At 52.6% G+C, this 12,349-nt stretch overlaps 1 long non-coding RNA gene across 2 annotated transcripts; it reads left to right on the top strand.

The window, feature by feature from the left end:
- The first annotated feature begins 521 nt into the window (after nucleotides 1–521).
- Nucleotides 522–12,121, top strand: LOC110349680 (uncharacterized). Of its 2 annotated transcripts, none has more exons than XR_002395840.2 (6): nucleotides 522–725; nucleotides 3,979–4,192; nucleotides 6,536–6,801; nucleotides 6,905–8,632; nucleotides 8,736–8,825; nucleotides 9,959–12,121. It is a non-coding gene; the product is annotated as an uncharacterized LOC110349680 (long non-coding RNA). The 2 variants fall into 2 exon arrangements; XR_015441302.1 differs by having other exon boundaries at nucleotides 525–725; nucleotides 6,905–6,994.
- Nucleotides 12,122–12,349: the final 228 nt, after the last annotated feature.

Below are 12,349 nucleotides of genomic sequence, written 5' to 3'. Positions count from 1 at the left end.
AGGCAGACAGGATCATATAATTAGTCTTCCAATCACCACACCTTGCCGGTGGCAGGACTCAAAAACAAAATTCACAGAGCAATTACCTCTATGAACAGTGTAGAACTGGGCTTGGTGGTGCACACCTGCAATCCCAGCGCTCAGGAGGCTGAGGCAGGAGGATTACCACAAGTTTGAAGCCAGCCTGGGCTACATAGTGAGTTCAAGGCCAGTTTCAACTCCATGGCAATATCCTGTCCCCAAAAAACAATACAAAGAAACAGAAAAAAGGTTGCCTTCCTGGTTCTGTCAGAGGACTGACCATTCCTCTGCATACCCAGCGTGACCGGGCATACAGCAGCACCTCTGCACTCCCCTCCATCAGCGCTGGAGTGGAACTAAGGATCTCCAAAGGGTAGACCCAGAAGGGACTGGCTGTCGCTTAATGCTAATTGCTGCCCAGTGGGTGGCCCGGCCTGCGGGGACTTCCAGCTCCAGCGGAATCTGATTAGCGGCTATTTTAAGAAGGCATGAGAAAAGCATGAGAAAGCGTGCTTTGTGCCTAAGGAGAGAGTCAGGGCAGCCCCCTTCCCCTGCTGTATCTGGCAAGGACAGCGGTGCCTACACAAGGTGACTGAGCGCTCACCAAGAGGCAGAGCTTTCAAACCTAAGACGGGAGCGGAGCTGGAGAAGGTCCCCTTCTCCACCCCTTTCCACCCATGGAGCTGAATTCATCCATCCCCAAGGTCTGTTACAGGTGTGGGTAATCTGCTGGCAAAAACTAGGGCAGTTATTTTTATTTTTTGAAAAACAAAGTTGTATTCAACCAATTACCCTTGATGAAGACGAGGGGAAATTAGGAACTCCAGATTTCCCTTTACTAAGTTGTACCCTCTTGATCGCTTCAGAGGGAGAGGAAACAATCTGTATTACTCCAAGGAACTCAGACTCTGCCCAGTTTTTGCTCAAAGTCAATTGTTGGGTGGTTTTGTTTGCAGGGGTCGGGATTGAATCTGGGACCTTTGCTTTGCCTGGTTTGGTTGCTTGGTTTTTGTTTTGTATTGTTTTGTTTTTGGAGACAGGGTCTGGCTGTTTTCCAGGCTGGCCTGGAACTGAGGGCAGATTCCTGCCTCAGCCTCCCGAGTGCTGGGATCACAGGTACCACCACACCAAGGTGAACCCAGGGCCTGTGCACGCCTGGCAAGTGCTCTACCAACCTTTGTTTTTTGTTTTGTTTTGTTTTGTTTCTCCTGGTACTGAGGATTGAGCCCAGGGCCTTCATACTGAGCTACATCCCAGGCCTTTTTTATTTTGAAACAGGATCTCATTAAGTCACTAAGTGGCCCAGGCCCACTGGGTGGGGACTTGCGATCTTCCTCTTCAGCCTCCCGAGTAGCTTGGATTCTGCCCTACTTGTTGGTGATTGTTTGTTTATTTGTTTATTTTTTGAGACAAGATCTTGTTGTGTAGTTCAGGCTGGCCTTGAACTCAGAGCAATCCTCCTGCCTCAGCCTCCGGAGTTCAGGGATTACAGGCGGCAGCACCATGCCTGACTCATAATAAATTATTAACAAAGGACATCCATTTTCTTTGGCTCTGAGCCCTGGTCCTGCCTGGTGCAACAGATGGGAGTCATGAGGCACTCGGTTCTTCCCTCTTCTCGTGCCCCAGGGATGAGGCAAAGACCCAGTCCCCATTCTGCAGATGCACTTGGCAGCTCTACCTGCTGCGACATTCCACAGGGATGTAGTCACTGCGATTGAATAAGTCACTCAGTATTTGAAAAAGCCCTTGCATTCAAAATAGCATTGTGTCATCCTGTACATTTGGTGGGAAATAAGATTTCAGTTGGGACTAGCATGTGTTTAACAATGTTCCAATACTTCCTACGTTCCCTTGGTAAATAGCAGAAAGGAGGCCGGAGTCTCAGAATATTCTCCAGGCAGTAACATCTGCTTGAAATTGAACCCTGCCAGTTGTGGTGGTGGCACATACCTGTAATTCCAGCCCTCAGAGGCTGAGGCAGGAGGATCCCTGTGAGTTTGAGGCCAGCTTGGGCTACACAGTGAGTTCAAGGCCAGCCTGAACTACATAGCGATACTGTGTCTCAAAAAACAAAAACTTGAGTCTCACCTGGTACTTCCCCAACTAGGGACCCAGTGGCTTGGCCTCGGCGACTCAGGGGATGAAGGAAGCTGGAGAGGCTGCCCTTGGAGACCGCAGCCAGGGGTTGCAGCCAGAGATGCGAAGGTCCAGACCTCGGTCCCCAGGGCTCCGAATGCAAGGGTCCTCACTCTGGGTGCCCAAGAGGGAGGAGCCCATGATGTCGGGCACCATCCTGCCCACTGAGACCACGGGGTGGGCAGCTGCTGCTTGGAGCGGGGACTCTTCCCCGAGAGCTGCATAGACCAACACTGCTTCCTCCTCTTCTCTTGCTTTTCCACAGGGTAGCTGGGGACAGGTGACAGCTGACATTCTGCCCCAGGGCCCAGGCATCGGTTGCTCTCTGCTGGGCATTTGCTTGTTTGTTTTCTGAGACAGGGTCTCACTGTGTAGTTCAGGAGGCTGGCTTTGAGCTCACTCTGTAGCCCAGGGTGGCCTCAAAATCACAGGGACGCTCCTGCCTCGGCCTCCCAAGTGCTGGGGTTACAGGTGTGTGCCACCATACCCAGCTCTTTACCATTTTAATTTACTCCTTCCTCCCCCAACCACCTTCACCCCAAAGTGTCGGTGCATGTGGGCTCATTTCTGCACCTCAAGTCGGCCCATGGCAATCCACTGGTAGCTTGTAGCACTCTCTTGGAGCTTGCTTCCGTGTTTCGGTGAGCTCTTCAGATTTCACAGGTGCCTCCTGGGCTCTGGTCCCTAACAGCGGGTGAGCAATCCGAATAGGACAACCGTGTGGGGCAGGAGTTTGTCCTGCTGCAGCTGAGGGACACATTTAACTTTCTGAGCTCTGTTGGGGGTGGCGTTTCAAAGTCTTTGGGACACAAGTGGGAGAAATGTGTCACACTGCAGAATAGTACTGGGCACAGGAGCCCGCAGTGACCAAAGCACTGACATCTCCAGTTTAAGCAGGGCTCTGGGCTGGGTGTGGTGGCACACGCCTGGAACCCCAGCACTCAGAAGGCTGAGGCAGGAAGGTCACTGTGAGTTCGAGGGCAGCCTGAATTGCACAGGGAGACCTTGTCTCAAACAAACAAACAAGCAACCAGTGTTCTGGCTGAGCCTGTCCCAGGCTGCAGCAGTGGCATCGCAAGGTTGTGCTGCAGTGTCCCCAGAGGGACAAGTGTGAAGCTGCTTCAGACAAGGCCACAAGGGCCATCGCCAGGCCACTCTGGGAAAGGACAACACAGATGTGGGGTGCCCCCTCCTCTCCCGGAGTTCTGGGAAGTCTCAGGCAAGCTGACTGCCAGGATGAGACAGCCCCGCCCCTGCCAGGAATCCCAGTGACAGACACTGAGCAGGCTCCAGGCCTCCTCGGGTCCTGCACCAGGGCTCAGAGTGGGGTGTGGGCCCCTCGTCCCAAAATGGGGCTCTAAAGACAAGGTGGGGCAGGGCTGCCCCATGCGCCCTTTCCAATTGTGGGCAGCAGCACCCACGCTGCCTTGTGGGAGCCACCTCTCGCTCCCCTTGAAGCCCACGAAAATGTTTTGAGACAAACCTCCTGAGTGCTGGGATCACATGCATTCACCCCCGAGCCCAGCTAGGGCCACACATTTTAGGTGTGGTTTTGCCATCCTGGGTTTCAGAGGTGAAGTGGAACATAGCCCAGCCATGGTTCGGAGGCAGACACGTGACAGTCAGAGCCAGAACTTCAACTGCTTGCTTTCCTGATGAACTCCATCTTGGCACCGTGTGAGCTGGACTCACATGTTTTTGCAAGAGGATTCCTGGGGATTAAAACCTTCACATTGAGCTACATCATCAGCCCCGTTTTAAAATTTTTATTTATTTATTTATTTATTTATTTATTTATTTATTTATTTATATTTTAAGACAAAGTCTCAATAAATCACTAAATTTCCCAGCCTGGGCTCATGGAATTTGAGATCCTCCTGCCTCGGACTCTGGAGTGCTGGGATTATAGGTGTGGGCCACCAGGACCAGCTCAGAAGTCATCAGATTTTTAACCAAATTTTAGATAGACGACTACATTGTTTCATGATGGAAAGAAACCAAGATCTTCTACCGAGATATGCTGTAAGCCAAGGTCAGTTTTTGGGCCTCTCCGTTCCTTGTTAATGTGTTATTTGTTTCGCCTAAGTTACTTTGTGAGGCTTTCTGACATCTGCAGGACAGGAAGTCTTGACCTGCTCTCCTGTACCTCCCTGGGCAGCAGTGAGGCTTAGTTCCTTTTTCCTTCTTTTTTGTTTGTTTTCTGAGACAGGGTCTTTCTGTGTAGAAGAGGCTGGTCTTGAACTCACAGCAGTCCTCCTGCCTCAGCCTCCCAAGTGCTCGGATCACAGGCCTGTGCCACCACACCTGGCTCCTTCTTTGTTCTTGTTCTGATTCAAAGTTATCTTCATTTATTATTTTTTTTCCCAGTACCAGGGATCAAACTCAGGACCTTGCACTCACCAGTGAGGCCTGGCACCACTGAGCTACATCCCCAGCCTGAAAGTTTTCTTCCTTTAATTCTTTTTTTTGTACCAGGGATTGAACTCAGGTTCTTGCACTTTCGAGGCAGGTGGAGGAACTACTGAGCTAAATCCCCGGCCCAACTCTTTTTTTTTTTTCTTGAGACAGGGTCTCACTATGTAGTTCAGGCTGGCCTTGAACTCACTATGTAGCCCAGGCTGGCCTCAAACCCACAAGATCATACTGCATCAGCCTCCTGCATGCTGGGATTACAGGCGTGCACCACCGCACCAGGCTTGCTAAATGTTTTTCCTGGATGCAGAGAGGCTTGGGGCAATTGAGAGGTGCTGGATGCGTGCATCCTTCTAGCTCCATCTCCCTGGCCGGTCTTACCACACGTGTCTTCCGAGTGGACCTCGGCCTTGCCCTCCTCCCACATCCCAGAGCCTCTCTCGGCGCCTGCAGACCCCACTCCCTCGGGGCCTCCTCCAGGGCTGCTTCCCCAGCCCCTGCCACCCCCGGGCGGGCCCCATGGTCTGAGATGCCCTGGCTTTTCCACTGCGGCTCCAGCCTTCCCCTCCTGGCCCTCCCTCGGTGGGGTCGGGCTGCTTCCTTCCACTTCCATACCGTCCCAGTGTCCTCGCCGGCCCTGGTCGGTGCCTGCACCCGAAGCCCCAGACTCTCCTTCTCCAGGCTCACAGGGCCTCCCAATGCAGCGCTGGCAGGATGTGTTACACCCGCCCTCACTGTCTGACCCCACAGAACACAGCGACCTGAACACAGGGGACAGGAATGCAGGGGACAGCAGGTGGACAAGAAATCAGTCTGCAAGGACAGCATGAAGGAGCGGGAAACTCACACTAACTTGAGCCCCAGCGTTTGAGGTTATCATCACCTGCCTCCTCTCAGGAAGGCTGTGCTGTTTTGAGTCAGGGTCTTGCTATGTAGCCCAGGCTGGTCTTGAATCCACTGTGTAGCCAGGGCTACATCTGAGGTGAGGGAACTTGAAGTGGTCCTCCTGCCTCAGCCTCCCGAGGACTGTTATTAGAGACAGTGAAGTGATTTTCACCAGAGTCTGTCAGCTGCGTGCTTTCAGTGCTGCCTTCAGCTCTATTTCTAAGTCAAGCTCGGGCGCCCAGCCTTTTCCAAACCTGTTCTCTGCTGAGTTCCTCCTGAATTTTATAGGTAGCTCTTTGGCTGGAGCTGCCTGTCTCCAGGCAGATGTCTTTCCGTGTCTGCATTCTGGGCACCCGGTTTCTGGCTGGGCCCAGAGGAGGAGAAACCGGTTCGCCCACTGGAGTGAGAGGTGTTCATGGGAAGCAGACAAGGTCACTGTGTCTGCCTATCTGGGGCAGCGCTCGAGGAGGAGCCTGAAATCCGGCCCGGAAGCTGCGGCTCACAGAGCTGGGCACCCAATCAGGCACAGGCGCCCTCACCCTCAGCTGGTTTTCACAGTTGTCTTTTGTGGTGGTTTGGGTTTTTTTGAGGCAGGGTCTTGCTATGCAGTCCAGGCTGGCCTCCAGCTTGTGGCAATCCTCCTGCCTCAGCCTCCCGAGTGCTGGGATGACAGGCATGCACCAGCACACCTGGCCTTCTAGTGCCTATCACTTTGACATCAAAGGCCCACCACCTTCCTTTCCATTCCTCTGCCAGTCGAAACAGATCACATCTGGGTGGCTGAGAGCCTAAACAAGGGCTGGGCACCTCAAGGAACTGCCTGCCCATCACCCACCTCCTGGCTTGGGCCGTGGCCCTTACAGGGGACATTCCACAGGCAGCCTCCCACACCTCTCCCCAGGGCTGCTCTGCATCGTCAGCCCCGAGGGCGGTGCTCTGGGCTCCTGATGTCTGCACCCCAGGCCCCTCCCAGGCTGCCACGTGGCAGGAGCAAGGTGACTTCCACTCCTCGCTCGTGTTCGAAGTCCGCTGTAAACCGGACCTTCTGCTGCCCACCTCTCTGCTGTTTTCCAAACAGGAAAATGTGGCTGAGTTAGTAGCTGTCTCCGAGGGTTGCTGAGAGGAGTGAAGAGGTTCCTGACAGAGCCAGGCGTCACTTGTCGAACAGCACCTGAATGGGGGAGTGAGGATGAAGAAAAAGATGCAGAGATAGAGTCAGGAGCCTCTCCGAGAGACTGCCTGTGCTTTTTTATTAGCAGCTCAGTGCCCCCGAACTGGTGAGCTGCCCTTGACCTCTGGTTTGAGACTGCCTGTGCTTTTTATTCTCCTCCCTTTTTTTCGAAGGTGAGTTTGGTTATTCATCATGACCCTTATCCAAAGACACCTGCTTCCTTGTTCTCTAGTTCTTTGGAAATTCCCCACCCTCATGGGCTTTCTTGTTTCTCAGGTTTACAAGACGTTCTTCTGAAGGTAAACATCTAATTTGACAAGGATGCGGTTCCTCTTAACATAGTCTCCTTGCTCTATACAATGGAGGGTAAGATTTAACATGGAGCCTCTATGGCTAACACCGCTTTCCACATCTCTCCCTTTTATATATTATGATCTAGGTCCCTTGATCACGCAGATAGGCTGTGCCTGTCTTAGGTGAGGAATATAAAGAAATCCCTTACCCGTCATGGAGTCAAGAGCGTCACAGTACTCTTGCTCTGTCTTAGGTTGGTGATTTCCTGTATTCCTCTTACCCGTCATTGACTATCAGCCTCTGCAGGGAATTACACCATGGGTTTAGGTGGTGTAGCATGTAATTGTAGACCATGAATACTTCCAGCCATCCTCATTAAAGAATGCATAAACATCTGTAGTAGCGCCGGAAGGATCCTGCATCTAAGAGGCAGCCCTCCTCCAATAATTACTATGGAAATGAGTTACCACGTAAATGCAGATGTAGATGGCAGAACTTTTCTAATTGGTTCGATAAAATCCTGTGCAGCCTGGGCTGCATCAAATTTTAGGGGTTCTGCACTTTGGAGATCTATAATATCCAAATCTAAGAACACATTCGCAAAACCATTATCTGATTTTCTGTTCGGGTGACACAATTGCTTATTTGACAATTGAAGTAAATTACATTATAATAATCATAATCTTTCTGAACACTAATATTTCCTACGAACAATACCTAAGAGCCCATGACATATGCAGTGACATTTCTTTCGGGGGTGACAAGAATTTTCAGACCAGTCCAAAACGTAAGTATCAAATCCAGTAATATTATATCTCACAGGGGCATGTGCCACACATCTCTTCTATGGAACAGTCCCATTGGAGCATTAAAAGTCTGAGGCACTACACCAGTGGTCTCTATACCCACAGGTAGATGTAGATGGACTCCAGTGATCCCGCCTTTGCATTGATCTACCTGCCTTCCTGCCAGGGTGTGAGCGCTCAGTCTTATACAATCAGTTCTGTTGATTTTGAAGAAACATATGGGGATTCCGGTTTCTGATCCCGTATAGTTGAACAATCGGACCTCGTTCTTGTCAGGTGCCGCCGGCTCATCCAACAGCCTGGTATTGCTCACCCATACCATTACTTCTCCATTTTTTCAGCTCATTGGATGTACAACAGGTGGATCAGGTACATAAGTCCAATAAACCTTCTCATTAAGCGTCATCATTAGATTTATCAGCAGGACAGTTGTCGGGATCCTCCTCAGGGGCAGGAGAATTTCCCGCAAAACGGACCAATCTTTCAGGCAGCCACCTGGCACCTTCAGCGTCCTTTGCTCCACAAGCGCAAAGCATATTTTGAAGCATATGTTCAAAAAGCATTCGGCTATTACCAATACCCATCTTGTTACTCCCGAGTGTATTCACCGCCCTTCATTTACTTATCCGAGCTCACGATCCCCGGGGTCCTTCACTTGGTCCCCCGTATTCAGGTCCCTGTTTGGGCGCCACCCGTGATGGAGCCAGGCGTCACTTGTCGAACAGCACCTGAATGGGGGAGTGAGGATGAAGAAAAAGAAAGATGCAGAGATAGAGTCAGGAGCCTCTCCGAGAGACTGCCTGTGCTTTTTATTAGCAGCTCAGTGCCCCCGAACTGGTGAGCTGCCCTCGACCTCTGGTTTGAGACTGCCTGTGCTTTTTATTCTCCTCCCTTTTTTTCGCAGGTGAGTTTGGTTATTCATCATGACCCTTATCCAAAGACACCTGCTTCCTTGTTCCCTAGCTCTTTGGAAATTCCCCACCCTCAAGGGCTTTCTTGTTTCTCAGGTTTACAAGACGTTCTTCTGAAGGTAAACATCTAATTTGACAAGGACGCAGTTCCTCATAACATAGTCTCCTTGCTCTATACAATGGAGGGTAAGATTTAACATGGAGCCTCTATGGCTCACACCGCTCTCCACAGGTTCCCACGATTACAGTGCCAGGGGCTGTGCTTGGCACATGGTGAGAGCTCTGAGCGGCCCCCATTACTAAGGGAACCCTGCACAGGGCCAGCCTCCAATTGATCAGTAGATTGACCTTCCTTCCTTCCTTCCTTCCTTCCTTCCTTCCTTCCTTCCTTCCTTCCTTCCTTTCGCTCTTTCTTTCTTTCGTAATTGGGATTGAACTCCAAGCCTATGCACGGATCTACTCAACCTTTTGTTTTGAGACAGGGTCCTCCTAAATCTCTAGGTCATCCAGGATGGGCTTGAATTTATAATCCTCCTGCCTCAGCCTCCCAGAGTTTGGGGATTAGAGGTATGGGCCAGCTCTCCTGGAGTGATGTCTCCTTATAGCATCTTGTTAATGACTCTAAACCTACACCTCTGTGACCCCTGTGCAGTGGAGGAGTCAGGCTTGGAAGGAAGGCTCTGGTGGGGCCCCAACTCTCTCTCGAGACAGTAGCTGCAGGAGCTGTTCCCCAGGACAGGCCTCTCCACCATGCTCCTGTCCTTCTGGGCAAGTGGCCAGCTCCAGATGAGGTTGTCTGTCCCCAAAACAGTGGAGCAGGAGGCCCCAGGGCTGATCCTGGAGGCTGCCCAGTGCCCAGGGTGAGGGCCCCACCTGGCCCAGGGTCTGTGTGCCTCCCTGTCAGCACCCAGGGCTCCTGTCGAAGTGGCCATTTCCTGATCCCCAAAGTTGTGAGTCCCAGCCCTAGTAGAGAGGCCAGGGATCCAGGTGGACCAGGGGAGACCCAATCTCCGGCCTGGCTGACCCCTCTCTTGGCCCCAGGCCCCAGGAGCTGGATCTGTCCTGGCTAACAGCCAGGCCACAGCCCTTGCAAAACCCTGCTGCCATGAGCAGACACCGGGCCCCAGTGCTGCCTGAGTCTCGTTCCGGGGCCACCTTGCCTGTCCCAGGTGTGGGCCCGGTCCCAGGCTTCTGCGGTCCTTCCCTCCTTCCCTCTTCTTTCTATGCCAGGCCCGCCATGGCTCTTGAATTTCCTTAGGATTCTTTCCTGCAGAGCACGTCTTGAGTTGGTGGCCTGTAACCACTGCCCTTTCCTACAGGTGGCCCGGGTACATACGGAGTTTCCAAGTTTGGTCAAGATCAGCGAGGATTTCCTGGGACTAGACTGGAGCTTTACCTCCCCAGAGAGGAATGTCAAGATGGGCCCCATGGCTGGGTGTGGTGGCCCACACCTGTGATCCCAGCACTCAGGAGGCTGAGGCAGGAGGATCATCATGAGTTGGAGGCCAGCCTGCACTACACAGTGAGGCCCTGTCTCAAAAAACCAAAATGCAATGGGCCACATGACAAGGTCATTTCAGACAAACTATGAAGAGAAAAAAGCAAAGTGACCTTTGCTGGATAAATTGCTGCAGAAATTCTGGATGTAAAATAAAGGAAGACGTAAGCCACTTAATACAGGCATAAACTGGAGAGCTTTTTGAGAATGAGCAGGCAAGAGTGGGAGGGAGCAGGGCCTGAGCACTGATTTAGGATCTGCCTTGGGATGGTGTGGCCTTGGGTAGGTCATGCAGCCTCAGCTCCTTAAAGGGCAGTGACGAAGCTTCTCCTGGAGGGCTGGGAGTCCCACACCCTGTCCTCTAGCCACAATTCCATGCTTCTGGACAGCACAGACTGACAACACAAGGACCTCTAGACCATGAGGTTCATCAAGAGACCATTGCAGCTGGGCATTGGGGCTTGACCCTGTCACCCCAAGCTATGTGGGTGGCTGAGGCAGGAGGATCAGGCAAGCCCAGGAGTTTGAGACCATCCTGGGCAGCACAGTGAGGGCCCAAGGCCCCATCTCAACGCACAAACAAGCAAACCAAAGAGGCAGTTTCAGGGCCAGAGTGTAGCTCAATGGTACAGCACTTCCCTAGTACACACAGGGTTCAATCCTCAGTTTCAGGGTCTGATCTTCAGGTATGAAGGAGGAAAGGAAGATGTGTGGCTGTGAACCAAGATGCATTAAAAATGTCATAAAAATATCTCCCACGGAGCCAGGCATGGTGGGCTACATCTGTAATCACAGCACTCCGGGAGGCTGAGGCAGGAGGATCACAAATTCTAGCTCAGACTGGGCAACTTAGTAAGACCCTGTCTCAAAATAAAAATATTAAAAATAAGGGCGGGGGATTTAGCTCAGTGGCATCTGGCAAGTGCAAGGTCCAGAGTGAAGAGTCCCAGTATCAAAAAACAAAGCAAACAAACAAAAAACTACCTTAAAAATGGCTGAGGATTGTAGCTCAGTGCAAAGGGCCTGGGTTTCATCTCTGGTACAGTCCCCCAATTTTTTTTTTAAATTTTAAATTCTCTAAGGACTGTGTAATGAACAACTCCTCTGGACCGGAAGGACCGGAAGTGTGAGCCAGCCTTGGGTCAGGTGGCTGTGTGGCCCACTCTCCCGCTGACATCCTGCCTTTCACGTGATCTTTGGGACCTCTGTGGAGTCAAACTTTGCAAGGGGATTAAAGCTGAGCCTACCTCGCAGGCTGGGGAAGTGTGGCAGTGTTTAGACAGAGCGCAGGCGGGCTGCGGCCACTACTGGTGTCCCCAGGAGGGAGTCACGGGGCAGGGGAGGCCGGAGGGGAGGGCGGTCCGGTCACAGGCGCAGGGCGGACTCCAGGGTCGGAAGGAAGGAGGCGGCACTTGCCGGAATTCGAGGGCCCAGCCGAGCTCGCAGAGGCGGCAGTGATGGCAGAGGGACAGGGGCCAAGGTCAGGCTGCTGCCCATGGCTGCGGCCCTCGAGGAAGGGGAGCAGAACAGGGAGGCCAGGCTCTAAATAACACCAGGGAGCAGTACTTCTGGCACTCGGCTCGAATTCACTGCCTCTTCCTTTAACTCCACTGATTCTGCTCCCGAAGGAGCAGGAGCGGAAGGACAGACCTACAATTCAAGGCATTTGGCCATGCGCAGTAGCTGCTGAGCCCTACGCCCCTAGTTCAAGGCCAGCCTGGGCCACATGGCGAGTTCAAGGATACACAGGAAGGCCACTAGGGAGACCCGGTCTCAAAAAACACAACAAAACCAGACTGCAAGTTTAGAGATCAGGCAGAGGAGGATGAGACGAGAAGGGGCCCCGGGGGACAGAAAAGCCCCTCCGTGGGGAGTTGTGCCAGCTCCCCAGACAGGGGGCCACACGGCAGCCGTGCTGTGAAGCCAGGGGCTTCGGCCTGGCCTCCGGGCTGCAGTTCAGACCCGGGTCACGGCGGTGTGGACAGAGGGCCGCAGGGGGGGGGGGGGCTCATGCAGGCGTAAAGGGTGAGGATGGGTGGGGGCAGAAAGGGGATTGGTCCTGACTCGGGAGGGCGAGGATCCGATGGCCCCCTGAATGGGTCGGGGGATGAGGAGAAGCCCGGTCCATCGGGTCCAAAAGAACATGGGCGTGGGCATAAGAATGGGGCTCCTGAAGATTTTTAATTCCCAGCAAAAAGGTAATCAATAAATG

The sequence above is a fragment of the Heterocephalus glaber genome, unplaced genomic scaffold, assembly GCF_053883595.1.
Source record: "Heterocephalus glaber isolate CG9 unplaced genomic scaffold, H.glaber_assembly_v1.0 deba00001509, whole genome shotgun sequence".
Classification (NCBI taxonomy): Eukaryota; Metazoa; Chordata; class Mammalia; order Rodentia; family Bathyergidae; genus Heterocephalus; species Heterocephalus glaber.
The sequence above is the reverse complement of the archived record's forward strand: the minus strand, read 5'-3'. Positions and strand labels throughout refer to the sequence as shown.